We start from the raw sequence: 27,854 nt of genomic DNA, 5'->3' as shown, positions 1-27,854 counted from the left end.
TTTTCTTTTCTTTTCTTTTCTCTTCTCTTCTCTTTTCTTTTCTTTTTTTCCCAAACAATGCTTTTTTATCTTCTCAATTTGTCAGCAGTCCACAAATTAGCAACATCCTAAATCCCTTGTCAGATCATCTGGGCAAACACTGCCTTCTTCGTGTGTGATAAATCGAATGTGATGACATACCTGACAGTCTCCATTTAACAGCTGTTAGGAGGGAAGAAGAAAACACAGCAGATTAACTGAGGTTGTCAGCAGCAGTGAAATCCAACCATAAATGGGAACAAAGAAAACAATGATCAAAGAAGGGGTCCTCAGACCCACCTAGCTGAATTCCTTTTGGGAGAGAAAAATCTGTTTATGTTTTCTCCTCATTTTAAACTGATTTTTGATATCAATATTTAACTAGGAAAATAACACAGGATTTTATCACTTTTTTTAATATTAGTACATGCAGCTACAGAATGACAATTCTTTCCCAGTTTTGGTTTTACTCAAAACACAGCAATTGTATCCAATTTAACTTATTTCATTTTGCTTTTAAAATTGTAATCTTAAGATTCCCAGTCTGATTTAGTAGTCTGTAAAACACTGGGAAAGACCCTACAGGCACTACTAGATGCTACTACTGGCATCTCAGACAGATCTGCATCTATGACATTTTAGTCACCCACAGAGCCACCAGAAGGATTCAGAGCCATGATAGAAGGGAATTTGAAAAATATGTAATTTCTTCTGTAGCATATATATCAACATTAATTTGTTTATTTCTAATTCGAAAACCATTTTACCCAAGCTAAATATCCCTGAATTTTTAGAAGCATGCCCTTACAAGTGGCACATTTCATTGAATAATCAAAAAATCCTAACATATTCAAATTAGACAATTACAATGGTTAATAATTAAATGTATTCTAAATCTGTACTTCAGATATAACATCTGAGCTCAAAAAATTTGTCTGTACCATCAAAGTACATGTGTTGCCTATTCTTCAAAAGAATTTACTGCATGAGGAAGGAAAGTAATGTGGAAGAAAATCTGTCACAGGTGGAGAGGGGGTAAGAGGAGAATCCAGGACTGTGTCTGCAGCTGCTGAACAGGAGTAGATTCAGACCCCATTACTCATCATTACAGAGATATTTGGTAACAAAACTTTGGACATGCTGCCAAGACAAAGGCCCCCAACACATATGTACCTGCACCCTCAGTAACTCCTGAAGTGACCGGGGTGTAAAGGAGACCTGTGACAGTGTGGTAAAGTGCCAAAACATGGTCCTTGGTAAAACCAGGTACTCAAGTGCCTTTGATGCCCAGAATACTGCAGCAGAGTGCTGGTTTGAGTTCCTCTACTTTTTGTCTTGTGCCACTAAGTCCTAAATGGTTCTTTTTGTAAGCAAAATATCTCTTTACAGACAGAACTCAAACAAAGCAATATGGAAGAGCAATTTTTCAACTGCTTTCACAGATGAGGCTGTACAGTTTCTTCCAGAGATCACCTCTGCTATAGCTTTATCTTCTAACAAGCTTACAGGATAGTTCAGGAGCTCACTCTCATCACCACCACTGGAGGCTTCCTCTTCCCTCTGATTACTCTGGTGATCAGCAGTGACTGCAAAGTGTTAACTCTTGCTCCACTTCAGAACCATGTTAGATTGATCATTCAAATGCTACAGATGAGCAGCTCTACAGCTACTACACCTGAAGGCACAACAAGGCTCAGGGAAAACAGTTTCTTGCATTATTGCTGTTATCACAGTTGTCATGTAAGTATTCTGCCCCGTGTGTGAAATAAGGGCCTTAATGTCCATAGAACTCTAAAGCAGAATTTAGTTGGCTGCTTTTCAAGAAAATGTTTTTATGGAAAGTAGCTTACAAATATGACATCATTAATGGGCTAAGCTCAGACCTTAGGTGCCATCATTCCTGTATTTAATACTGAAATAAGTGGATTTTCCTGAATTCAGGGATAAAATTTAGCTATATTTAAACAGATCCTTAACACAAATTAGAAGCAAAAGAAGTTAATAAAGTTGCTGATAAAGCACAGCTTATGAAAGTTGAATTTATATACTTCTTTTGCTACCTTTATAAAATCCTGTCATTTTTTCACAAAGATCTCATTACAAACTAAGCTGGTAAAACCCAGTGCCTCCAGCAGCCCACACCTCTCTACATTACCTTTTTAGTATGAGCTTGAACAGGACTAGTTTTACTATTTCTTTATCCTCAGCTACTGAATACAAGGTTAATTATCATCTTTGTCATCATCATCATCATAATCATCCTTACACCTAGGAATGTCTGTGCCTAGCTATTATGACACACTCTTTGCTTCCTAAAGTGTATAACACAAAGCAACACATTCACTTCTGTGGCTGAAGGCAATTTTTTCTTTTCTATGTAGCTATATTTGTCCAAGCCAGTTACTTACAAGAGGTTCCAAGTCTGTTCAAATGTTTATGTCTAAACCTTAAAGATGCTAGTGCTGATTTATCTGCCAGTAAAGGTGGTCTGAGTTAGCATGGATAACACTGCCCCATGGTGGTTCATAGGGGAAAGTCCTTGTTGGTTCTCTCTTCTATCAAAATTTACAAAAAAGGCAGGTGGTCTGTAATTTTAACTTGTACATTTGTTTCATCTTGTTTCTTTAGGATGCTAATTGTTTTTTCTTCAACAACTTTTCACAAATATCACACAAAATACTACACTTTGATGCTCCTGAAAACAAAATACAAAGAAAATTACTTTCTAAAACACACTGGAAGAGAAAGTTCATTAATACTCACTGAAAACAGACAGCACCCAGGACCTCACCTCACAAACTTCATGAGAACAGGATTTCCACAGACATTGATGCAAGCTCTGTAATGTGGACAGGCTGGGAAATTATAAAAGGGACCATAAGAGCATTTCAGCCTTACTCACATAGTTCAGTCCTGTTTATTACTCTATATACATTTATAGATAGATAAATATATATATATAGACAGAGTGCTATATACATTTATAGACCTCTAGATACAGTCTAAAATTGTAGTCTCTCGATTTTTTTTTTCTTTACAAGTTTTTTTTTACCTTTTCCAGGGGCAGAACTTCAGTGAGCTGAATTTGTCTGAGAACTCTTGCTTCAGTCTCTGCATGCCTATGGACACACTTAATCTCTCTGTATCTAACATGATACAGTTAAAGTGCCTAAAAGAGTCAGTTTACAGTGTTTTTTACTCTTAGGATTGAATACAACTATATTGTCAACATATAACTACCATTTTGAAATAGGCCATTTAAGGGACTGCAGGCAAGCTAAAAATTTTATATGTTGGTGTTCATAAGGAAAAACTGTTCATAAGGAAACTGGGGTTGGCATTTCAGACACAAAAGCCTCACCTTGTGAACCACTGTATAGGACAAGTGCCAGCTAGGAGGAGTGAGTAGCAGGATAATTGCAACCAAAGAGGTCATCCACTGAAACCTGCAAATCAAGTGATCATTGTTGGGATAAAAAAATTAAGTCTGGGACTCTGGTACATAGGTGGGACAAGGAAGCAAATAGAGGGAAATCTTAAAGCCTGAAGAAGACCCCCCCCATAGAGAAAGAGAACCTGAGGGGTGACATCTTTGTTCTACACAACCTCCTGAGACGTGGAAGCAGAGAGGGTGGTGCTGAGCTCTTCTACCTGGCATCCAGTGATGCGTGAGAATGTTTCAAAGATGTGCCAGGAGAGGTTCAAACTTGATATTAGGAAGCATTACTTTACATGGGAGTGGTCAAACACTGGAACAGCTTCCTAAGAGGTAGTCAGTGCCTGTGCCTCTCAGTGTTTAATAGGTATTTGGAAAATGCCCATAAATAGGGTGGGACTTGAGGATCTTGAAAGTCTACTCCAACCTTAAAAATTCTATGATTCTAAGATTCTATAACATGCTTTAACTTTGTCTGAGCCCTGAGTTACTCATGCAGTTGGACTAGATTATCCCAGTGGGTACCTTACAACTGGAATGTTTTGTTGTACTCTATTCCAGTCAAATCTGACAACTTTTAACACCAGAGATACAGTCAATGATAGAAGAAAAAACCAAGAGTTTCTTATAACAAGGCTGAAACAAGAGACATGTGAAGGAGTAACCATTATTCCTGAGTAGTCTGACTTCTCTATTAAGAATCTAGATGAAATAAAAGTGTTTAAAGACATAGTTGCTCCCACAGTGATAGCATGAAGTGAAGAATTCTCTGTGTGTGTTTGTCTGTCTGTCTTGTCTGTGTTGTACAGCTCAGCTCAAAAAGATTTTACAAGTCTAGAGAAAGGAATGCAAGAATATCCATACTGGTTTGTTCATGACTGCTGTCCAGTAGTGGACATGACAAGATGATGCAAAGGAGCCTAGGAAACTGAATTAATCTCCACTGACCACGAGACACTTTCCCAACTTCTTCCCTGTGTTAACATTTATAAACACCTATAGCATCAAGTCCTATGTTGAGGCAGCTACTTCATTGTATTCTTATATGTTGATATACCATATAAATAAATATAGGTATATACAATGAAATACATATTGTTATTTTCAAGTAATTACTTCTGATAATACCTGTATCCCTCAACCTAAATTTGGTAAATTTAGCACTGGTCGTGGGTTGAAAAGAAGGAGAAAAAACCCAACTGTGACACAACTAGCATCAGCTAATACTTGGATGAATACAATTCCCATGCTCTGAACATTTAAATAAAAATAAAATCTAAACCCAAAACCTGAGTTAGTAGAGGAAAAACAAGAAAGAAACTCCTAATCAAACTGGAAATGTTTAGCCACTCAAACAATTGTGGCTGTCCACAAAGTGGAAACAGACAAACTATCATAAAAGTATTCTGTATTCTGCCAGCACACCACTTCAAAACAATAAAACAAGTTTGCAAAGATCAAAGGGAGAGTTAAGGAAATCAAAACTGTATATGAAGAAAGTACACATTGGTTTGGAGTCACTACCTTCTTTTTAGACAGCCTTTGCTCAAAAATTTTATCCCTTATCTTTCTCAAGTTCTGAGATTTTCAGTAGATGTCTCTTCCAATGCCATATGAAACAATTCTCAATATGGCTTGCATTCAGAGCAGAACAGCCAGCACTCAGTGATGTGGTCACAGCATGACCCTAGACCCCTAACTACTTTGGAATGTTTAAGTGCTAAACACCTCACATTCAATGAGATTAAATACATGTAAAGTTATCACCTTTAAGAAATGCTCTTCTGGCATCCTACTTTTCATAAAATTGCATCCTACTTGCAATTTTATTAAAAACTCTCTAATTTGCTAACATCATTTTGGGGTGGCTTTCTAGGGGGCTCTTTCTTGGGAGGTGGGGAAGTTGAGAAGAGAGAATATTTTTGCCTTGTCGGCTGCAAATTTTAACATTGTGAAATACTATACAGATACAGGCAGCAAAAGGATTTCATTTCAGATCCTCTCCTGGGACCCATGTCTTCAAGATCCTTCAGCTTGTAAGAAAATACAAGAAGGCAGCACTGTGACTGCAAAATGGGCTCTTTGTACACTTTCACTTGTGGCCCTGGCAGCCTGGGTCGGGGTATGAACAGATCTTGTTGCAATGTTTATTTAGAAAGAATGTTCTCTTCCCTAAGGTAAACATTTCTTGTAAGGGTTTTCTCCTCTAATGAAGTGCAGATTTCTACCCCTCCCATCAGGACCAAGTGCTTCTGCTTACTTTTGCCTAAGTATATCTCTCTTCTTTTGCTAGCAACCAAAAATATTCTTTTCTTCCCTTCATGTAACAGGTGTACCAAAATTCCCAAAAAATCAATAAATGCTGAGTTTACTGTATTAAAAATCATTATGAGGATAATGATTACATCATGAGAGTAATTTTTTTCTGCTTTCTGATTTGATTTAATGCACACAAAACATCAAAACCTTCAAGTATGCATTCTTCCACATACATTTTTTTTATTCAGTGACATTTTATTTGCAGTTTCCTACCTTGAGACTTTTTCTTTCATTTGCAGATAGATTAGAGGCAAGTCCAGCAAAGAATTTTATCAAATCTGATTAATAAGAGAAAATTGAATCACATATGGTCTTAAACATTGTTTTTATCTAAGCCATAATGAACATTTTTAACCATTTCTCTTCTCCCAGTAAAGACAAAAATTTGCACTGGCACTTTTAAAGAGATGTTATATTTCATTATAAACCTTGAATTTTATTTTCCTTCTTCATATTGTTATTCTGCAAACATTATTTCATTTTTTTTTTTTGATTGACAATGATAACTGCTCTTTGAGAAAAATTTTTCAACCAAGTCTGTGCTCACCTCATGATCATTATAATGGCATCATATTTTCTTAGATTGAGACAATGTCATGCAGAAAAGCATGAAAACCTTATTAAGCTCAGACTATGTCACATTGCATGAGTACCTTCCCTTTATCCATTTAGTCACTTACCCTGTCAAAGGAAAAAATTATATTTGGTCATAAAAGAAAATTACATTTATTTGATATGACCTGTCCTTGGCAAACCTACACCAGCTAACTGTTTGGTTTTTTGGGTTTTTTTTGTCTTTTGGCTATTTACATTCTGATTGCTTTATCTTTTGCGGAGATAGTTTTATAATTTCTTCAGTCATTGTTTATGAGGACAAATTAATGTGTAATTCCTTAGTGCTCCTTTTTCTTGCAAAGCTAGGACTATGTTTGGCATTCTCTTGTACTGTCATCTTTGGTTCTTTATGGCAACTGGTGGTCACAAGGAAACTGGTAACCAGGGGAAGAAAGGACTAAGGAGGGGAGCAGTCAAGAAGGAACAAGTTTCATTTGCACATGAGAATGAGAGTGAGGCAGTTCTGTGGAGTGTTTTAGAACATTTTGGAAATTGTGATGCTTTAAAAAATGCAGACAAGTGCAAAATTTCAGGAAAACAAATGCTCAGTCCCTACAGAGGACAGAGAAAGGAGTCTTAACTATAGAAGATGAAGAAGGAACTGTAGTGAATTAGGAACTCAACATCAGGTCTTGCTAGATATTCCTGCAAAATTTATTGAAGGCAGGTTAGATAACTATGGAAACAGTATGGAAAAAGTTTATTTTGTCTTGTATAACAACATGGACAAGTATTGCAATTCTCTATCCACCTCTCCACCACTGGAAACTGAAAAGTTTGTAGGCAATGGCCAGTTAATCATTTCAAGGGCTGACCTAGTGACAGAGACATCAATAGTTTAATACATTTATAGATTCACCTAAAAGATTTGCAGTCAGTTTGAATGCAACTTAGGCATACTTGGCTGGAAAGGACATATATCATACTAGAGAATTCTTTGTTTCACAGGGAAAGGAATAACAAGAGTCAACTGCTAGAAGATAAATATAGGGAAAAGAGTCTCAACTGGGGGAATTTTTAATTCTTTAGTTGGTAGCTAACACTGTCTTCTAATTGCTGATTTGTGTATTGGGAAAAAACAAAATGCAAACAATCAAACAAACACATAAACAAATACCAATGCTTTCTCCAACAAGCACACCTGCTGTTACACATCTCTCCATTATAGGTTATCTTTCCGTGCATCTCCAAAGCATCAGCATCACGTGTCCTCCCAAGAGCATCTCATCTCCAAACGTTCTCTCCATGTATTACCTTAAATGTGTCTGAGCCATGGTTCAGCACAGCCCTTCCAGGTAATTCCAGTCTGGGGTTATGACAGAGCACCTGCATGGGTTGGTCCTTGATGTGGCTGGATGTGGGCAGCTTACATCACTTCCTACCCAAAGCATCCTGTAGCCCACTGCCAGGGAAACCCTGATATTTATACAGTCCAAGACAAAACCTTCCAATTAAAAGTTACATTCATATTCTTAGCAGAAAGGATGACTAATTATGAGAAGACATGAAATACAGGACTAACAGATTTTCTACCTCTTACAAGCTAATGTGAAAACTGAAATATTTTAAAATATATGTTTTATCATAGCTCAGTTTACTGCCTTCAATACATAGGATAATACAGGTGGAAAAGTGTAGAAGTGAGGTGTTATAATAAGATACTTCCTTTAAATCTCCCATGTCTGTAAAGCTGAGGAAATAAAGAGGCTTCAGGAAGCAATGTTTACTGTTCAGTCAAGAACATTTACTATCTGTATCTTACTTATTCCTGTAAGTGGAAATGGGACATCTGTTGAGTAATTAAAGGCAAATTTAAAAAAAAAAAAAAGTATAGGTAATAAATAGGAGATAGGCTTATGTAACTATGCCTAAAAGTATTTTTTCATAATATCATGACAGGATAATTAAATTTGGAAGGGATCTCCAGGTGAATCCCCTCTTCAAAGCAGGGATGTTTTAACACATAGACCATGTTGAACAGGACACTGTTCAGTCAAGATCTGAAAGCTGGCATGGATGGAAACCCCACAGCCTGTCTGATCAGTCAAAACAAGTCCAATTCCTCATGTATTGCAGACTCCTAACCATTTCTATCAGTTTCTAACTGGTAGCCTGAAAATGAAAATCCTCCAGGTGCATCCTTAGAAGTGCTAAATAGAGGAAAATAATCACAATGCTTTCTTCTTATCTTTTTTTTTTTTTTTTTTTTTTTTAAGGCATTGTTAATTTTTCTAGACTATGTTACTATTTTACTTCGGGTACATAGAATTCCAAATTTAGATTTTTTCTATTTTGGTCTACTTGGAAAATCAACTCAAATAAATAGTGCAACATAAAAATAAAAACAAATCTTTCCTTTCAATAGCAAATTGTCATATTTAAAAGAGCTCAGTTTAAAAGAGCTCATATTATGTCATATTTAAATGACTTCAGTTCAGTTCAGATTTCTTGTAGCAAAGTAGTGTGCCTAACTGAAATATAATTGTAACTAGCTGAAGGAATTCATTAGTTACCCATTAGTTCAAGGAAAACAATGCCAACCTTCATCATTTCAGATTAAATTAAAAGAACTGAAGTCATCAGTTGTTTCTCAGTCTGGAAAAACACATGTCATTTGTGCACCATGTTCACAAACAAACTTCTCTCCTTCAGGAACTTAATATGTGTGCATAGATATATATGAAAAGATCCATCCCTTGGCATTGTATCAGCTCCTGCATAGTTGGCATCAAAGTTCAGTGGAGTCATTAAACCCTTTCACCACCTGTATTAAGAGAATTAATACCAAAACTAATAGGCTGTCATTCTTGATATAAATTGTGATTAAGCATTTTGAAAATCCCTTTTAAGATTATTTACTGGTAGCAGAGCATAGTGAAACATCCAAAATACTTGATCTGCAAGGCCACATTCCCAGTGGGGAAAAGAATTTTTTAAACTCCCACTGAAATCAATGGAAATATAGTCTGTAGCATATTTAGGATCATTTTATCTGCTTTGGTATCTGTACACTGGCATACCACAGGACTTCTGCTGGGGTGAGGCTGTATAAACAGTGGTGCTAATTGAGGTATTTCTGCCTGCCATTCATCTGCCCCTACATAGTCCTCCTTACCCACCACCACTACTTTGTGCAGGCACAATTGTTTGTGCTGCTGCAAAACCAAAAGCTAAGTTAGAAAGAAGCTGGCAGGAAAACTGGGGAAAAAGTGGCCATGAGGACAAGGAATGGACAGTCGCTGCTAAGGGATCATGAGATAAGACTTTAAATTTATCCCAACAGCAAAAAGATAAAATGCAGTGGTGGGTTTCCATAGATGTCTGGATAGTATGAAATGGCCCAGCTGTAGCTAAATGAGGCAATACACGTGGAGCAGGAAGAAACTGAGAAAAAAACTTGGAAACACCCCAACTGGACTTTGCTGTGATCAATGGGTACCCAAAGTCACAGATGAAAAAGATAATACTGAAAGAATGTCATCTTTAGAAAAAGAGAAGCACATGTGAACACAAAGTTGTGACAGAGATCCAGCTAATAATTTGCAATTCTTCCCTCATTAAATCCATTAACTCCACTGCAGCACCTTACCTTATTTCAGTTTTAGCCTCATTTACATTACTTTCCTACCCATCCCCATTTTCATTTTCCTCTCTCACTCTTCCCATACTATGTCTGCTTGACTTCATTTTATATCCCAAACCACACCAGATTTACCTGCCATTCTTACAGCACCTCTTCAAATATTTCTTTTCCATTTTGCTTCATGGTTCTTGGTGCCCATTTTCTTTCTGGACCAGTCTCAATGTTCACATGCCTCTAGTCTGTGTATCTGCCTATGTCATTGTTGAATTACATTTTTCTAGTATTTCTGTCTTTGGATAGTCCTTACTTTTCTCAAATTATTTAAGCTCCCATCCACCAAACCCAATATGTTTCCCAGTTTCTTCCCACATCTCTGTCCCTCTTCTTCCGGATCCCAGTCTCAGCCTCTTTGACAAGTTAATTCAAATCTCCCCCATGTTTATATTTTTTCGTTTATTTTTCTAATTGAACAATCAAGCCAGGACAATTGCAATCTCTTTCAGTTAGGTTTTCAAGGATAACAGAAAAAAATTTTGCAGGGTCTAACAAAGGAAGTAAGGGATAATTACTTCGCAGCACTAACAACTTTGCCTGTGGCAGAAACAGATCTGCTAACACAGATGTCAAAAGTCACACTTCCACTGAATTTCAGAGGAATGGGTCTGTGCCTGTGTGGCAGGCAAACATGCACATATATCTGTAATGATCATGCTTCAAATAAAAAAGGTTACATACAAGCCAAAACACTTCCTTCTCCTGAAAACTCCATCCTCCTTTTAACTAAGGAATACTTTTTCTAAAAGAGTACTCATGAAAGAGGAAAGTATTGCTTTTTCATGGATTTGTAAAATTGTCTTATTCTTGGCAACAGAGAAATACAAATTATAGAAATTTGTCAAATAATGAGAAACTAGAGCAGGTTCCCATAAAAAAAAAAAAAGCCGTTAAAGATGATTGACATTGGACCTTCATATCCCTGTCTTTCACTATCTGGAAAACATTTTTTTTCTGTAGGATCTGCATCTGAAGAAAAGCAATATGATTTTATTTTTAATTATATAAGTAAATGCTTCCTATAGTCATTGATTCCTATGGAAAGAAGGATCTTTCACTTGCCTCAGTCAGCTTCAATTATATGTTATGTTCTACAATAAATAAATATCCCATCACTCTGTGTTTTACTTGGAAACAAGAGCATATGTCAGCATACACAGCTGGATCTTTTTCCTATGAATTTGCTTTCCTGAAAGCAAACTAATTTTTCTGTAAGTAAAGTGACTAAAAATTGGTTAAAAAACTTAATGGACTCTTGCAGAACATGGCTACCCAGGACAGATGAGGAAGAGCCATTCTGTAACAGGGAATTATTTGGGGAGTTAAAACAAGAACTCCAATGATTTTCTCACTAGAAATCTTTTTAAGATGAACTCTGTATGACCACATACTAGAAAAGTTTAAGTTTATAATCAGTTTCCCTGTGTGTTTCTGTATGGCACTGCTGGGACTGGTTGCTGCAGAACAGTCATACAGAAAAAAATTAATGAGTGACACTGCACCCATCTTCTTTCTTTTTCCAGCCCACACACTACTTAAGGTCAGCAATTTCTGTTTAAGATCTGCTCAATACCACATTTTTCCATGTGCCTGGGAGATATTATGAGTATCAATGAAGAATTGTTTCCTTTTCCCTCCAAGAAACTAAAGCTCTGAGGAGCCCCAATTAATCTTTATAGAGTAAAAAATAATCCTATTTGAAGCAATCATGTGTAACAGCCTGGTGTCCCAGCAGCAAGCTAGGCCTTCCAATAGTAATTTCAAGAGACAATTTAAAATAAAGAACTTAGGAGAATCTCATTAATGGCAAAAACATTTATCCTTTAGTTTGAAACTATATGAAAGGCTCTTCAACTCTTACAACTGAGCCCACACTACTTTGTAATGGTGGAAAATGAACAGTAAGAGAAGTTCTTTTCTAATGACTACTAGGCTTTTTCCAAATATGGATTTTAGCACACTCTGAATTTCAAAATTTTTTTTGTTAAAATACTTATTTCCTTAAGTAGTGATAAGCAGACAATCCCAGTGAGACTAACACACTATTTACAAAACATTCAAGGCCTGTTCTTTAGTTATTCAAATAACATCTAACAGGGATTTGAGCAGTAAACTCGTCAGCTAATAAAATCGAAAGCACAGTCTATTTATGTACATTGGCTTCAATCAGCAGTGAATTCTGACAGCTCAAAAGAAGGCCTTGCACCACCCTAGCTGCTAATAATTCTGCCTGAACTTCTATCCAATGAAGGTTTCCTTCAACATTGTCACAGCTCTATCTCTTCACCAACAAATCTAAAAATCCTGCAAAATTACTGACTGGGTTTTGGGGAATGCTTTAAACGAGTACCAAGGCAAGTAGGTGATAAGCCTACACATATCCCACCTGGCCAAGGCTGGGATGAGGGATTATTACAGTTTGCAAATTGGATAACAACCCACAATGCCAAAGTGTCTAGGAGAAAAGACACTTTACCTGGATCTGAAAAGAATTAATGGAACCTGCAGGACAGGTGAAGGATGACTCTTACACCCAGCATCAGCAGTGCCTTTCCTGGGGTTCTCTGCAGAGATCATGAAACCAAGTCTGAGCACTGCACCCCAATCAAGCAAAAACAACCCAGACAGGAGCAGCAGGAATCCACATCACAGTAAATATGGCTTATTTAGGACAACTGAAAAATCAAAGCATCAGGGTTAAAAGGCAGAGAATTAAATGAGTACCTTGCAAAATTTCTGACAAAGGAGGGACACCACCTCTCCTCATTTCAGTCATGGGCACAAGAATCTACATGCTAATATACAAAAGGGATGTTTCAGGCTAGATACTAGGAAAAAGAATTTTAGTGTAAGAGAAGTAGCTAAATAGCAGTTTATCCACTAGTGAAACAAGATGTAATTTGGCCCCATTTCCAGGGAAAATGCTTAGTAAAACAAACTTTAAACCTGACCTGTTAGAATGCATGTGCCCTCCCCACTTCAGAGAGCAAAAACCATGTCATTACATTTTTTAGTTACAATTTATTTTTAAAACTGCTCACAAAGATGAGTATGAGCTATAGGTGCCACTCTTGCAGCCTGGGGAGCTTTCAAGAAGGCTACCTCAAGCCTTCATAAATTGGAGCTCAGAGCTACATAGACAAACCCCAAAATTAACAAGTGAAGTCTTCTGATGTGAGAACTTTTATTAGTATATATGCATATGTATTGTATATGTATTTCTCAGAAGCAATACAGAGTTAAATAATTTCTAAATCAAAATCTAAATCAAAATCTGATGCAATTTCAGTGAAGAGAACTTATGTTTATGCTCAATGATATTGATTGATAAAAGGTTGATTTAATCTTTCAGTATAGTTTAAATATTGATGATAAGAAAATTACAATTAGAGATTTACCTGCATGGATAACTGAGACAAATTTAATTGCATTAAATTAAGCATTATTCAATATTTTACCTGTTCACACTTTAAATCAATAAAATGTGTAGATGTAGATTATATTAAATCAAATCTTTTCTAGCACAGTCTGTGATGAGTCGCTTAATTATGTTGTCTCAATTTATTCATCTAGAAAAATACTATGTTGTTAACCTCCTTTTAACATCCCATTAGTTAATTCAGTTTCTTTTTTTTTTTAATAGTGTGAAATAACACATACAACCAAGGGTACATAGAGTTCTTTATTCCACACAGAAATATTATTTTCGTGTGCTTTTTTTTTTTTTTTTTTTTTTTTTTTTTTTTTTTTTTCTCCCTTGTACTGGAAGAAGTTTTACATGTCAGGAATCTGACACTGGGGTAAGTCAACCTTCTGCATGCATAACAGCCAGCTTTGTCGATAATCTATAATGCTTTTGCACTGTCATTTCAAATGTCAGCCTCCTAAGGCTACCAGCATCTTTTTAAAACAATTTAAACTACATTTTTTCCCAGTACATTTTCTTGTACAGTCTGCTATTATGTCAACTCTTGCAGTATAAGAATATGCCTTTCTGACTGATGTAAGCATAGTGTTCTTCACATTCACATTATAAAATGTTTTAATTTGGCAAGTATCTTCCAGAATAAAGAGTTTCATTCAATATTGTCCCTCTTTCAAATTATGCATTATATTTTACCACCATGAAATACTACAATAATAAATATACTTCTATGTTGCATGTGAAAATACAGCATACTCTGTCAGAGAATTAGCCAGGAGACCTATGTGTAGATAATAAAATGCAAGATGATAAATTCTTTTTTTTTTTTTAAGAAGGAGAAAACTGTTATTATAGTCTCAACTTTCACACTGAGATTCATAAAACTCAGAAATGTTCTCCTTTGGTTTTACTTGATCCCTGACACAAGGACCAGTGTTTCTGATTTTGTGAAATACAGACATGTGCAACAAAAAAGCAGAATGCAGTTTTTATGCTTGGCTCTAGCTCTCAGTTTTACCATGACTTTAAATAGTACAAAAGTTTTCCCTAATTATATAATAATGACCATGTGCTGAAATAGACTGCATTAGCTCCATGCCATACTTGAACTATATATTGTGTATTTAAATCTGACTGTTCTAAATGCAACAATGGCTTTCCCTGGGACAAGTAACTGAAATATCATCATCCAGTCCAGCTGTGGGTTTTGTTATTCTTCATTTTTGGAGGGTGGGAAGTTTCTTGAAATGATCAGCTGTCTATACAGGCTGTGGGTGAAATCCCAATCATCTCAGATTCCTAATAACCTGACCCAGCCCAGACCTCACAATTAGTATTAACCTGTCCTTTCCAGGAGCCTACATAGGTATGTTGGCAACCCTTAGAGAATACAGTTGAGCAAATTAACTGCAGGAAAGAGTTCTGTGTTTCATTTTACCTGATTGTCTATGTCTAGTTTTTGCTATGGTTTGTCCATGTATTTGTTACTGATAGGCTGGAATTTGCTCTTTTCACTAAAACTTTTTTCTTAATATTGCATTTCAGCTTTGATAATTAATCACGTTATATGAAGTTAAATCCTAAAAATTCTATAAAGTCTCATAATACAGCACAGACCATCTTGACATATAAATAAATATCACAGTTTAAAAAAAAGTTATGTGAGAACATGTGGCAGCTGTCCAGGAAAATAGTATACATTACCTTGGCTGGAAGCTAGGAGTACTTATTCAAAGTGATTGAGCCAGCTAATTCTCTATTTTTCTAATACACTCATTCATAAAGTGTGAAAACAATGTGGCCAGTGTTTGATTTTTGGGGTTTTTTTTAATATTCGTGATTTAAACGAATCCTTCTATAACATTTCAGGATCCTTTATGCCACACCTTATGCTCCACTACTTCCTACCAGATATCCACAGTCAAGCAACCAGGATTTGTTATAAATATTTTACTTTTTGCCTCTTAACATGACCAAGCTATACCAGCCAGCGTTTACTGATGAAAAGCAAACGTAAAGTTATTTGGTCTGTCCTTATCTTCATTTTCCAAGCAATAAGAAAAATCACCAAGTGTTTTATTTTAACGTGGCTATTCTGAAGCAGGTCACAGCAGATGAACACCGAGTCTGGTGACCTGTGTTTGATTCACAGCAAAAGGATGCACAGACACTGAGCCAAGTGCTCTGAGAAGGCTAATGAGTGTCACAGGCAATGTGGGAGAACTGGTCATTCCGGTTCTCAGGCTCCACTGAATTATGTTGAAATGAAGAGTCACAGGCAATAATCTGAAATGCTGGAAACTGCATGAGCAAAGTAAAATGTAAATGAAATTTAACTAATCATAGAATTAATGACTCTACATGCCTCTCTCTAGGGAAGATAACAAAATGTGGCAACTCCTCCCTCCAATGAGGACTGATCTACAAGCAAGTTTCTCACAACATATAAGAAATGCACTGAAAATATTTCTATTATTGGTCTGAACTTGTTCTGGAAGAATTTCTTCCTCTTTATTTTATATTACTTTCAAATATTAGCAATTCATACAAACTCTGAAGATAAAATTGAATCTGATTTACAGGGTTGCAGTCAGTGTCTTCTGCATAGCTGATATTTCATGGTTTTTTGATGGATGCTGACAGATCAGCCATAAACCAGCTCTAATTCCACAATTTATTCCTTAGAATTATGCACCCAGAAACTCTGAGTGCACCTGATATTAAAAGACTGGTTCTCCCAGCCTATCCATCCTGTAGAACCAGTAGGGTGAGAATGGGAGTAAGAGAGTTGGAAGGGATGGAGATCTGTGGGCTGGGTTGTTGTCCTGACAAATGGGTTATGTGCAGAATGGGTTGGGACAGCTGTGAGTTAAGGATGTAAGTCAGAAAAGGGAGGCTGTGAGTTCAATGTGTATGATGAAAGGCTTGTCATAGCACTTAGATTCTCAGTGGAAATGTAAGGTGTGCAGGACTGAAGGTGATCATCTAAGATACCACAGCCTGTGCCATGGCAGGGACATGGATTCAGCTCAGTAGCAGAGCTGATAGCCTGCACTGAATCTGCCTTCCTTCCTGCCATCTGATGTCACCTGCACCCTTTTCCTAAGTGTCCAGCACAGCTCAGTTCAACCACATTTAGATCAAGCAAGGCTTGGGCCGAGCATATGAAGGTATCCATTTTTGTCACTTTATATCCCATCAGTCCATTTCTCATCAATTGTACCACATGCAATTCTCACAGCTCCCTCCCTACCTTCCTGCCCATGATCCAGTCTGATCCATGATCTATAATCTACCCTATTCTGTAATCATCTTCAGATTTCCACATCATCCATCTCCCATTGCTACTCTCCATGCTCATACACCACTAAAATCTACCCACACACTTTTCTTTCTTTTTGACCCACTGTCCAGATTCATCTCCCTTACAGGAAGACCTGTAAGTTTTCTTGTTTCAGTGGTCAGGCAGTTTTTCATGTTCTTCTACTGCTTTGGGGATGTTTGCACATCTTGGTTTGAGCTGCGAATTAAACCTACCTGCACAGGAAACAACCATTTGACTGATAAAGATTCGTTGGTAGAAGTATAATCTGGCAAGCAAGTCCACTGATACAGAAGTTTTACAACCTGAGCTGACACAGAAGATGAGGCAGAATCATTCCATAAACTAGAGAATAGGGGCTGATGCCTACAGTATCTGAGTTCAGAATATCTTCTCTGTCTACTGATGAATTGCTTCACAGCTGCTTGGAAGAACTTGTTCTAAGTAAGGAATGTGCTAGCAAAATATTTTTGTAAATTTTATTGCTAAAATGCACCTCAAAAGACAAGGCTCTGGATAAAACTACATGGTAAATAAAAGATATTTTAGTAACACTCAAAAATAGGAAGCACTACTGGATTGTTAGGTTTTTCTCTGGCTCAGAATTCCTGGTGGGTTTGCATTTCAAGATGTTTCTCATGAGCAGTTTTCAACATATATTTCTTCAAGTGTTTTCAGATATAAAAGATGAAAATAGTGTAATTCTCCATTGTGACCAGTCTGAAGGAATGAATGGCTATGTCAATGCTCAAGAGCAACATGTTGCTGCCTGTTGTGATGCAAGTCATTGACGATATCTGTAAAACCTTGAGCTTCTCAGGAATCTGGGAGCAGTTCTACCAGACTGCAAGAAAACTGAAAAGAGAATTGCCCTCAGCACAAGGCTATAACGGCTGCAACTTTCATATTAAAAGCACACTTAGTGGGAAAGAAAAAAAAAATAAATTAATAGGAAGTCCCCTTAATTTTGTACTAGAGGAGACAATGACCATCCCAGCAGGATGGTCATTCCAAGTTCTATCAGGGCAGAGAATGTGGTAAAACATATGAGAGCAAAAGTTCACAAACAGTAAAAATATAAGGAAAAACCTCTTAGTTCAGCTACTCACCCTTAGAAACATACAGTTTGTAAGACTTTAATATTCATCATTGCATATGTCAAGAGAGTAAAGGAAAAGTGTCAGGGCCCAAAAACTAGTGATCATGTGGAGCTTGCAAAAATGGTATTAGAGACACAGGGAGGAAAAATGTCTTGAGGGTAAAAGCATCAAAAGGAAATAAAAACATGCAAAAGAGAAGAATAGTGCATTTTCCAGACTATTTCTAATATTATATTGATAATTAAAGACAATATTTTCCATTATTAGAAAAAGAAGTTTTAGGCCTGTACTCTCCAAAAGGCTTTTATGAGTACAATTTTCATAAAACTAGGTAGTTACAACAATAAGCCATAGATTCAGGATAACTTTTGCTTTGCTATACTTTGGTTATCTTTCTTGGAAGATGAGTTTAAAAAATCACTGAATAAATTATATTCACTGCCAATTTTCTAAAATTTTTATCTCCAGAGTTGAGGTCATTCAGCACAATCAGAATCATACCAGATGATCAGATATGTTAAAATGTGTGCTCAAACTTTTTAAAAAGGAAACTGGGGAATTATTTAATCTATTAGCTTGTTTCTGAGGACGAAGATGGCAGCTCACAAGCTCAAGATATCTTTGACATTCGTAAGAGGTTGAAACTTCAGTTTTTCCATGTAGTGACTTTTCTCAGCAGTAGACTCTCATACAACATATCTTGAGACTTTTGATAAACTCTGACCACTTGGAATGGCATATAAATTAACTACTGGCATCAAAATATTTACTAGGGGCTATTTAAGTATAACCCAGAACCTTAAAAGAAGAAAAAAGAACTGTAAAATAGCTAATAAACTACTTATACATGCATTAACATGATATTTTTCTTAACAAACTTATAACATTCAAATGTTTTTAACAAGGGAAAAAGAAGAAGACTCAGGAATAATATTCATATTTGGAAAACATAATGTTAAATCAAAAATACTATTAATCAGCCAATAAGAGTAGAAAAATGCAGAATTTAGCAAACTTCAAATGCCCATGTGAAACTATGAGGGAGATTCATAGAATCATTTTTGTATTTATTTTAGAGAAAAATTATTTGGATTGAAAGAAAAAAAATCTATCCCCTGGAAACCTGCTTCTCTATGCATCTAATTATATATGAATAAATGAATTAATATATGCACTAGTCTTGGTTTACACAACACTTAACGCTGACAGCCTCTACTTTATCAGTAATCATTCTTTCCCACTTCCAAATGGAAACATTTCTGGTTGGAAACATGCAATCTGATCTCTAACCAGGACATGTCCTTACACATAGGGTTTGACCACTAGAACATCCAATAATTGTGGTACTGCTCATGACTCCATAATCTGTAATTAGAGAAGAGCAATTCTTTCTCTTACGTATGCTTTAGCTCTTGAACTGTTTTTCCTAATAAGACTTTTCTTTGATATCTGGGCATAGCCCAATACCTGAACTCCTGTCCCAAAAGTCTTCATTACTCACAAGGAATATTTCCATTGACTTTACTGGGTTGTCAATTAACACCTACATTCTCTGTTTCAACCAAAGCCTAAGCTGTGTCACACATAATAACCAAGTTTTTGTCTTAGTACCTTTACGAGTAATCTTTCTACCATCTTGTTATTTTCTTTATTACTGCTTTTGCTGCATTTTCTTGAGCATCAAATTTCTTAATTATTTAGCTTCTTATTCCAACCCACTCATCTCCCTCACAGTGCATTCTTGGTTAGTTTTCTTCAACTGAGTTTTTAATTCATAGCACTAAATTCATTTATTACTCTGTTACCCCAACTTCTACTCCTTGAATTCCTCTTCCATCTATGGTACAATAATTACGATTTCTATTATATTGGTATGATCAATGCATTTAATGCTATGTAGTATTTTCTGCTATGAAATTCAAAAAACTTTTAATGAAACTTGTGCCAACTTCACCCACTCATCACTTATTTCTAAGCCAATTATTTTTTATTTACTATTAACATTTGTACTCTGTAGTCCAGTTCTTCAGTTTCTATCTATATTACTATACAGTCTAAAATACATGTTTGTCAGTTTGGCTACAAAATTTTTTGATCTAAATCAAAAGACTATCTAACAGGCAGATTAATTCAACTATCAGTCAGCTTTTGTTGAATTTTTTCACCCTCTGAAAGAAATCTTTCTTGCTTGCACCAATAAGCAGTCTAAGATATTACTAACCAGAGAGATTTTTACGGAGAGTTGCCTTGAATAATTTTACATCACCTTACAGTTTCGGAAAATGTCGTCTAAGCTTCTTCCACTTAATAGACAAACACAAAGTGTCCTGAAATATGCCCATTGCAGCAATGATTTTAAGGAAAGAAGGCTGTTGTTTGCAGACTTGGCTTAACCTTTGGCCACACCTATCTACAGCCATGCCAGGCACACCAAGCAGGGAACAAGGGCTAGGCTCCACACAGGACAAAAAGTGGGAGCCAGAGGCAGGGATGGAGACCAGCTGCAGCACACACTGAGAGAAGGGGATCCATCCAGGAGGTCATCTGCCTACAGGATGGAGATGAAGCTGGAGGCTGGTGTTGCTGGGGTATCTCTGGGACAGGGGCTGGCAAGTCTGGTGCCAGAGCCAGGGGTTAGGGGCAGCCCCAGCAGAAGCCTTCAGGTGCCCTGACATACTGTTTCTCTGACATCATGCTACCTTTTTGCCCTTGACACTTGTGGCTGCAATCAGCCAACACTCTAGGTTCCACTTTTTCTGTAAATCCTTAAGAGGGACTCCTGAAATATGTCCCTGAACAAAAGATTGAATGTATTGTTATTGCTTATTGAAAGATCAGTAATGAAATTGCTTCAGATTTTGGTGTGACAGTGTCTGGCATTCAGTATATCTCCCCATGGCAAGACACTTCTGTTGGAAGATAATTTAAGTTGTTCATGCATTTTCTTATTTCCTGTGACAAAGATTTTGCTCCTGGCTCTGGAAGCAGACAAGCCCTCACAGTCAGCTCTTTACTCCTTACAGAATTTTGGCAGTGGATTGCAGTCTTTGCTGCAGGTTTCTCTCATATAGAGCATTTTTAGGACGTAAGTAAATGTTTTATGAGGATTTCAGGATGAGGGAGCTGGCTGGATCAACAGAGATGGTCAAAGAAAGACACAAGCCAATTCTGCAGCCTAAGGACAGAGCAAAGCTTCAACAGAGCAGACCTGGTAGAATTAGAGCCCTTCTGTCCACATAATGGAGAATGTTTCTTACTTCCAGCTTGAACTGGGTAGTTCACCAGGACACAAATAAACAACACAACATTTGTATAAATCAGTGATAATTCTGGGGTGGTGCTTATAAAAGCATTGGTGTTGCTTTGGCAAGAATATCATCTTGCTTGACAGAACTATTTGAAGTAGCAATGTTGGATTTTCTGCTATATATATATTCCAAAGAATATTTGCCTTGCTTTTAGAACATTAAGGCTCTAAAAACATCCTTGTGTCTACTTTGGTGAAAGAGCCATATGTTTGCAACTTGCTACACTCCAAATGAATCAGACTTTGTGCAGAACTTGTGCCAATGTAAAAATAAAAAGCTCTATCACATAATTTGATTTAATTTCCTGACAGGATAAGGTATCTTTTGTGTGATGGGTGCTAATAAAAATATTTTCTGTAACACAGCAGATCCAGGAGCTGTGTAGATATATTTTAGGGGGTTTTAGGGTTGCATATCATTCTCAAGCAAGCCAACATCTCACTTTAAATGAGTGAAATATTTCCTTCTTGTCATTGCTATGACTAACACAGAATTCCTGAAATGCTAGTATGTTGACTTTGATGTTTGCTTTTGAATTTATATTTATGCTGTGATTTGAATAATATGTGTGGTGTTTAAATATATTAAACCCTCAGTTAAAAAGAAAATCATCATTCTTCAAAATATCTATGGCATTTTGCAAGAGAACTTAAAGTTTCTTAGTCCCCTAGCTGAGACAGCATATAAAATAGGGGGAAAATATTATATGTTCTACATATATTAGGCCAGAATTCTTTCAAATTTACATTTCTTGGTTTATAATCCAAAGCAGGTTGTCCAAAGTTTGCTTTGTTTTAATAACCTTGATTAAAATCAAAGGAAATAACTGACCAGACTGTCCCAGGAGGTGAAAGTGCTCTTGCAGCACATCCAGCAGGACAACTCACTAATCATGGAAAACAGATATGTCATGCTCTGCAATTTCTGTTAACAAGCTTCATGATATCTGAATCTTGTGTCACCAAAATTTAAAGGCCCCGACCATTTTCTTTTTTAGTAACTCACATGTACATAGCTTTCAAAAGCAGAGCTAGCACTCTAACTTGTTACAATGCTGGGGGAAAAAAAACCTGAAGAATAAATGTTATTAAATCAAACTTATGACAGATACCATGGTTTGTTTTGAAATGCAATTTTAAAATCAAGTTTTCTGAGTGTTATCTTTTGTTCCACAATGCTTCAATATAATTAATTTTTAAAGAGTCAATGCCAGAAAACATTTTAATATTTCAAAGTTCTGATAAAAAGCTCCATACACAAAACTCTTATGGTGACATTCTGATTGAGCAAAATAGCATGCACTATAGTGCTTAGTAATTTTAATAATGATTTTAATTTTAAGAAGTTAAGATGAAGCATTAGTGAAATTCTAGCAAAAGGTAAGGATTTACTTCAATTTGTTACTGTGTGTAGTCCCAAAGACTGAATGCAAAGCTCAGTGGCCTGATGAAGGTCTGCATAGCTGTTAGGATAGTTTGGACCAAGGCCTAATAAGATATTTTCTTTTAATTTCTGTGTCTCTCTAAAGGATTTCCTTTTGGTTTCAAACTATTTTTTAGTTGGGTAAGTTTAGAGCATTTAAAAGAGCACTGTACAGTGCCCACTTTGAGGCAGAAGAGGATAAATTGTGTTTATGTTACTATGAGATGGCTAAGATTCTAGGAAATTATGTTGAGGGAGAAGAAAAATTTTAGAAGTGTTATTTACACAGAAAAAGGGAAAATATTTTAAGACATTCATCTTGCAGTTAGCTATTATAAAATAATTTTTTATTCTGCTAATTGTAAATATATATAGTGTGATTGCTATCCATATCTTTCCAATTTAATTTTTAAAACCCCAGGCCTGTAACAGATATTTTACCAAACAAAATGAATGTGAGAAATGCCATGTAAGCCCTGTATTGGAAATACAGAGAGACTCTGGATCCCTCAATTGACTTTTTCTTTTGGGTAGATTTGGTTCTATCTTCTGCAACAGATAAAGATAGTTTGATGTGTCACTGTTTGGCCAAGACAGAAATCTGAGTCCTTCTTTGTAGGTGAGAGCTGAAAGGGCACAGCAGTTCTGGAAAGCCCAGGAGTCTCATTGGGCATTGGCACTGGCTGTTGGGAGGTTGTATCCTGCAGGCACAGGTGGAAGTGCTTCAGTAATGTTGCTTTCATGTGGGTTTTATACAGAAATACTCAAGTGCAACACATCATTTAAAGCAAGGGCCACTAAACACAATATAGTCCACTGATCATGGATAATGTGTCTGAAAAGTACTTCCATAATGAAACATAATAAAAATTACAAGACCTGTCAGTCTGAACTAGCCTAGAGAATGAGTTCACACAATCCAAAATTAGCAGAAATTCTTTAATATAAAGTTATTAACTCATTTAATCCTTGAGCTGAAAGCAATGTTTTCTAATATTTCTACTAACTTCTATACAGCTGCATTTTCTTTTTTTTTTTTTTACATACAAACTACAGCAGTAAAGTGGTGTCCTGAATCAATTATTGAATAATACATAAATAAAATTCAAAATCTTTTCTGACCAATCATACAGACTTGCACTCTATTTGCAATTGGTTTAATATCCTCTGAGGAGATAATATAATGTTGTGATCATTGAACTTTAAGTATCAGTAACTTCAGGACAGAACAAACCACTAAAGGAGCTGAATTTTGCACTGAATTTTGTCCTGGGAGCCTGGTTCTCAAGGCAGAGCTCTGAATGTAGATCATAAGGTCACATCTGCATCACTGTCCTAATATGAGCAGTTATTATAAATGGACCAAATATATAGTGAGCAATATTTGCAAAGGAATATTTCAATGCTTAACTGTCCAGTGGTTAGGAACTACAGAAAACTGAAAGAAATGTAAAAACATTACAAAATAATTCTGGAAATTCAGGTTAATTAATGCTAGAGCTTGAGTTTGCTCTAATTAATGACAGAAAGTTCTAAAATCTTCCAGAGTAGATGACTTCTCAAATTATTTTAAATATTATTTATTATTTTTTCAGATTAATTTGAAGCCTCTATCATAGGATTCTGAGATAGGAGACTTCTAGATTTTAAAATCATATGCTCGTTTTGGAATGCAGATGCAGTGCACATGCCCATTTTTTACTTAAGTTCTTCCAGATAGCATATATTTTACCTCTACTTAAATTATTTTAAATGACAGATTTGCTTTCTCATGTTAAAAGAAAATTGAAACAAAAAGGTACTTTATTAGCTGGCAGATTAAGACAGCTGATAAAGTGATTTATTTGAATCCAGCTGCAGGTTTCCCCTGCATGATCCTGAGCCACAAGCTCTTTCTTCAACAGTGGATATTTTGAAGGCAAAAGTCATCTGAGGAAAAGTGAGAAGGGAACATTTGGAAGCTCAGTGGGACACAAAATTCTGCCATAAATTATCAAAATACATCACTTCAAAACTCTATGCCTATTGGTGGTGCACACAGAGCATCCTTACATGATGATTGAGAAGTCTCCTGTTTAACCAAAGGGCTGATGTTTTATTGTTTTTTCTGTTTCAGGTTGTAATTACTCTTTGAACTTGGTTGGAACGATGATCCAGTCTAGCTCATCAGCTGGAACGTGAAGCAGCTCTTTCCCCTGAGGACAAAGCATTTGAAAAGCATGAAGGGTACATTAGGCAATGGGCTTCACAATGATTTGCTAAACAAAAAAGGAATGCTGAGGTTTAGGGATCATGCAGCCATGGCAGTATTTTGGAGAATGTTCACACTTGTGGCTAGAAATCTGAGCTCAGTATAATTATTGCTTTCAGTGTATCTTTCTACTTAGTGGTATACCTTTGCACATTCTTAAAATATGCTCTCTTTTCCATTCTGTAATGGATTTCTTTTTCCACAGAGTAAATGCTGAAAATCACCCAGCCCTTAGCACACCATCCAAAAGCTAACTTTCCCTGAAAATTGTGCATTTTTCATACATAGTTTCATTCCCACTAAATAGTAATTAAACTCTGACATTGCTAAACATTTTGAATTTTCAATACAGCTTAATTTAATGAGACACAGACAGGAGACAGATTAAGTCAATTTTTATTTAGGTTTGGACAAAAATTCTTCTGGTATTTATGTATTGCCTCATTGTTTCCATCACGATTACATATTGAGGAGGAAGGAGGCAATCACATCCTGTGGAGATGGGGAAGCTGGCCTGTGCCTCACACTGGGGAGACTGTCTCAGCAGCAAGGCACTTGGTCTCCTTTGGCCTGCAAACTTCAGGAGAAGGTTCCTCCCAGAACATCAGAAAACAGAGAGCCTCTAATTTCCCACCCCCAAGTCTGTCTCACCAGCCACATCAGCCCATTTGATAACCCAAACTTTTATGGCAATTTCCCTGTTTGCATTTCAGGAATGCCAATGAAGGGGACCAGCATCTCTTCAGGGGTCTATGCACAAAAAATCTGTACCTGCACACACACTGATCCATACACCCATGAGCACTAGAAGTTTGCATATACCTCCTTAATAATAATTATCAACGTATTATAATTATAATTATAGTAATTATAATTTATCACAATTAATCATAATAATAGAATCACAAAATCAGAGAATTGTTGAGACTGAAATGGACCTCTAGAACTCCTCTAGTCAAAAGCCCTGTTTAAAGACTGGTAAAATATATCAGCTTGTTCAGAACATTGTCCAGTCAAAGATAATCATAAAAAAATGTCATTTTTGTAAAAACTCACCGCAAATACCAGGTGTCTGGGACCATGCTAGATATCACTGTTACAAAATATATTTATTTATTTGGGGTCTGTGCCTGTGAGCAACTCATGTCATTGCAAATGCTTTGAAAAGACTGATTTGCATGCACCTTCTTCACTCAGTAATCAAGGTCATCATTGCCTTGATGTTGAGTAGATGCAGTGATGAACTACTTAAATCCCACTGCAGCATGTGTAGAATATAGCTGTCAGACAGAGCCAGCAACAACAAAACTGCTCATACTCAGATACAATGCCAACTGAAAAAGTTTAAACTTAGTAAAAAGCATTAATAGATTCACTGGCTTTTGCCTATTCAGGAGTTACATCATCTATTGATGGTTAGAAATCTCTCCAGTGCCATATCACTGGTCCTTGCTTATGAAGTACCCAACATCAGATTGGCTCAAAGTCCTTTCTTCTCCCATATTCCAGACTAGATTATCATTAGCAACAATTTTCCACATCCTAAAGCCATTTAATTTGACAGTGTGGACAACCCACCTGGAAGACCAGACATGGCTATATTTGCCAGGTGTTTAGAGAGAAATTATTGAGAGCTTACAAAATTTCTGAAAGAGACAATGTGCCACGGAACAAAAAGACACAGCCAAAGCAAAAGAAATTAGTCAAATTTGCAGTTCAGTATTTTCTCTTTTTTTCATCCAACATTTCTCTGCTTCATATCAAAAGGAAAATTGAAAAGAACTTCCAAGAAATTAGTTTATGTGTATTTGAAGTCAGATTAAAATCTTCCTCCTTTCTGGATTTTGGATTAAGTTTAGCTGGAAATACACATATATAAATGATTAAATTCTCCAATTTTTTTTATGCTATAAGCGTTCCAGACCTAGACATATTAACTGGCACAGCAATCAGCAAAAAAACACTAAAACAAATTAATGACTGATAATATCTTATTAAATAACTGTTTAATATCTGCTCTGTCCATTTGTTTTATCTTCTTGGGTTGTTCTTAGTGAGTCAGCTTGACCCTTTTTTCTTTCCTGGACCTTATAAACAAAATTATTAATATATTGCACATAAAAAAGTACACTTGTGACATCATTAGCAGAGATAACCTGCATCATCTGACAATTCTTGGCTGCTTGGCTGCCGTTTGTGAAGAAGAGATAGACAGCTAATGCTTTTAAAACCTTGAAAATACAAATTTATGTTATTTTGCATTGAATTCTGTTTGTCAATTTGGGTGACTTCTGCCTTCACGCTTGTGAAAACATATTAAGAATGGTGTGATCTGCAATTATTGCAATTAGAAATACTTTACAAATAGCTGATTTATGTTTAGTTATATTCCCAAATGACAATAAGCTCTAGTCTGTTTTCGTTCCATATTTGGAATTTCCAAGGCCATCAATAGAACTGTTGAGCAAAATTAAAGAGATGAGTCTTAAAGTTTAGGCAAGTAATGAGGTTTCTTTCAGGTGGAAAAGCATCAAGTGTACTTTATTTTTTTGTTTTAATTCCTTCCATCCTGCCTCTAACCCTGCACACATACACACACTGCACTACATGCCCAGCAGGAAATGACAATAATTCTAACCAGTGGAGGAAAAAATCAAAAATATTTGATGAAAACCAGGTCTGTGTGTCTGTAGCAGCTTATCCTTGAGAAATTAACACCCCTGTTAAAATCTCAGAGGACTCCTTGGATGCCCAATATTTCTAAATTAAAACATTGTTTAAAGAGAATTGTTTCTCAGAGTGCTTAAATCTCCCTGATCAACATACTATATCAGACATTTCAAAAAATATGCATATGGTATGCGATGAGGTTCCATATGGAGTTAGGCACAATGTTTTTCCTTGGCAGTCTTCTTTAAATATCAAATTAATAATCTATTTCTAATACAGGAATTATCTGATGTGAGGGAAAAAGTGTGTTAACTCTTTTTTTCCCTATACAC

This window comes from Lonchura striata, chromosome 3 (assembly GCF_050655825.1).
Source record: "Lonchura striata isolate lonStrDom1 chromosome 3, ASM5065582v1, whole genome shotgun sequence".
NCBI lineage: Eukaryota > Metazoa > Chordata > Aves > Passeriformes > Estrildidae > Lonchura > Lonchura striata.
This window is presented reverse-complemented; position numbering follows the sequence as displayed.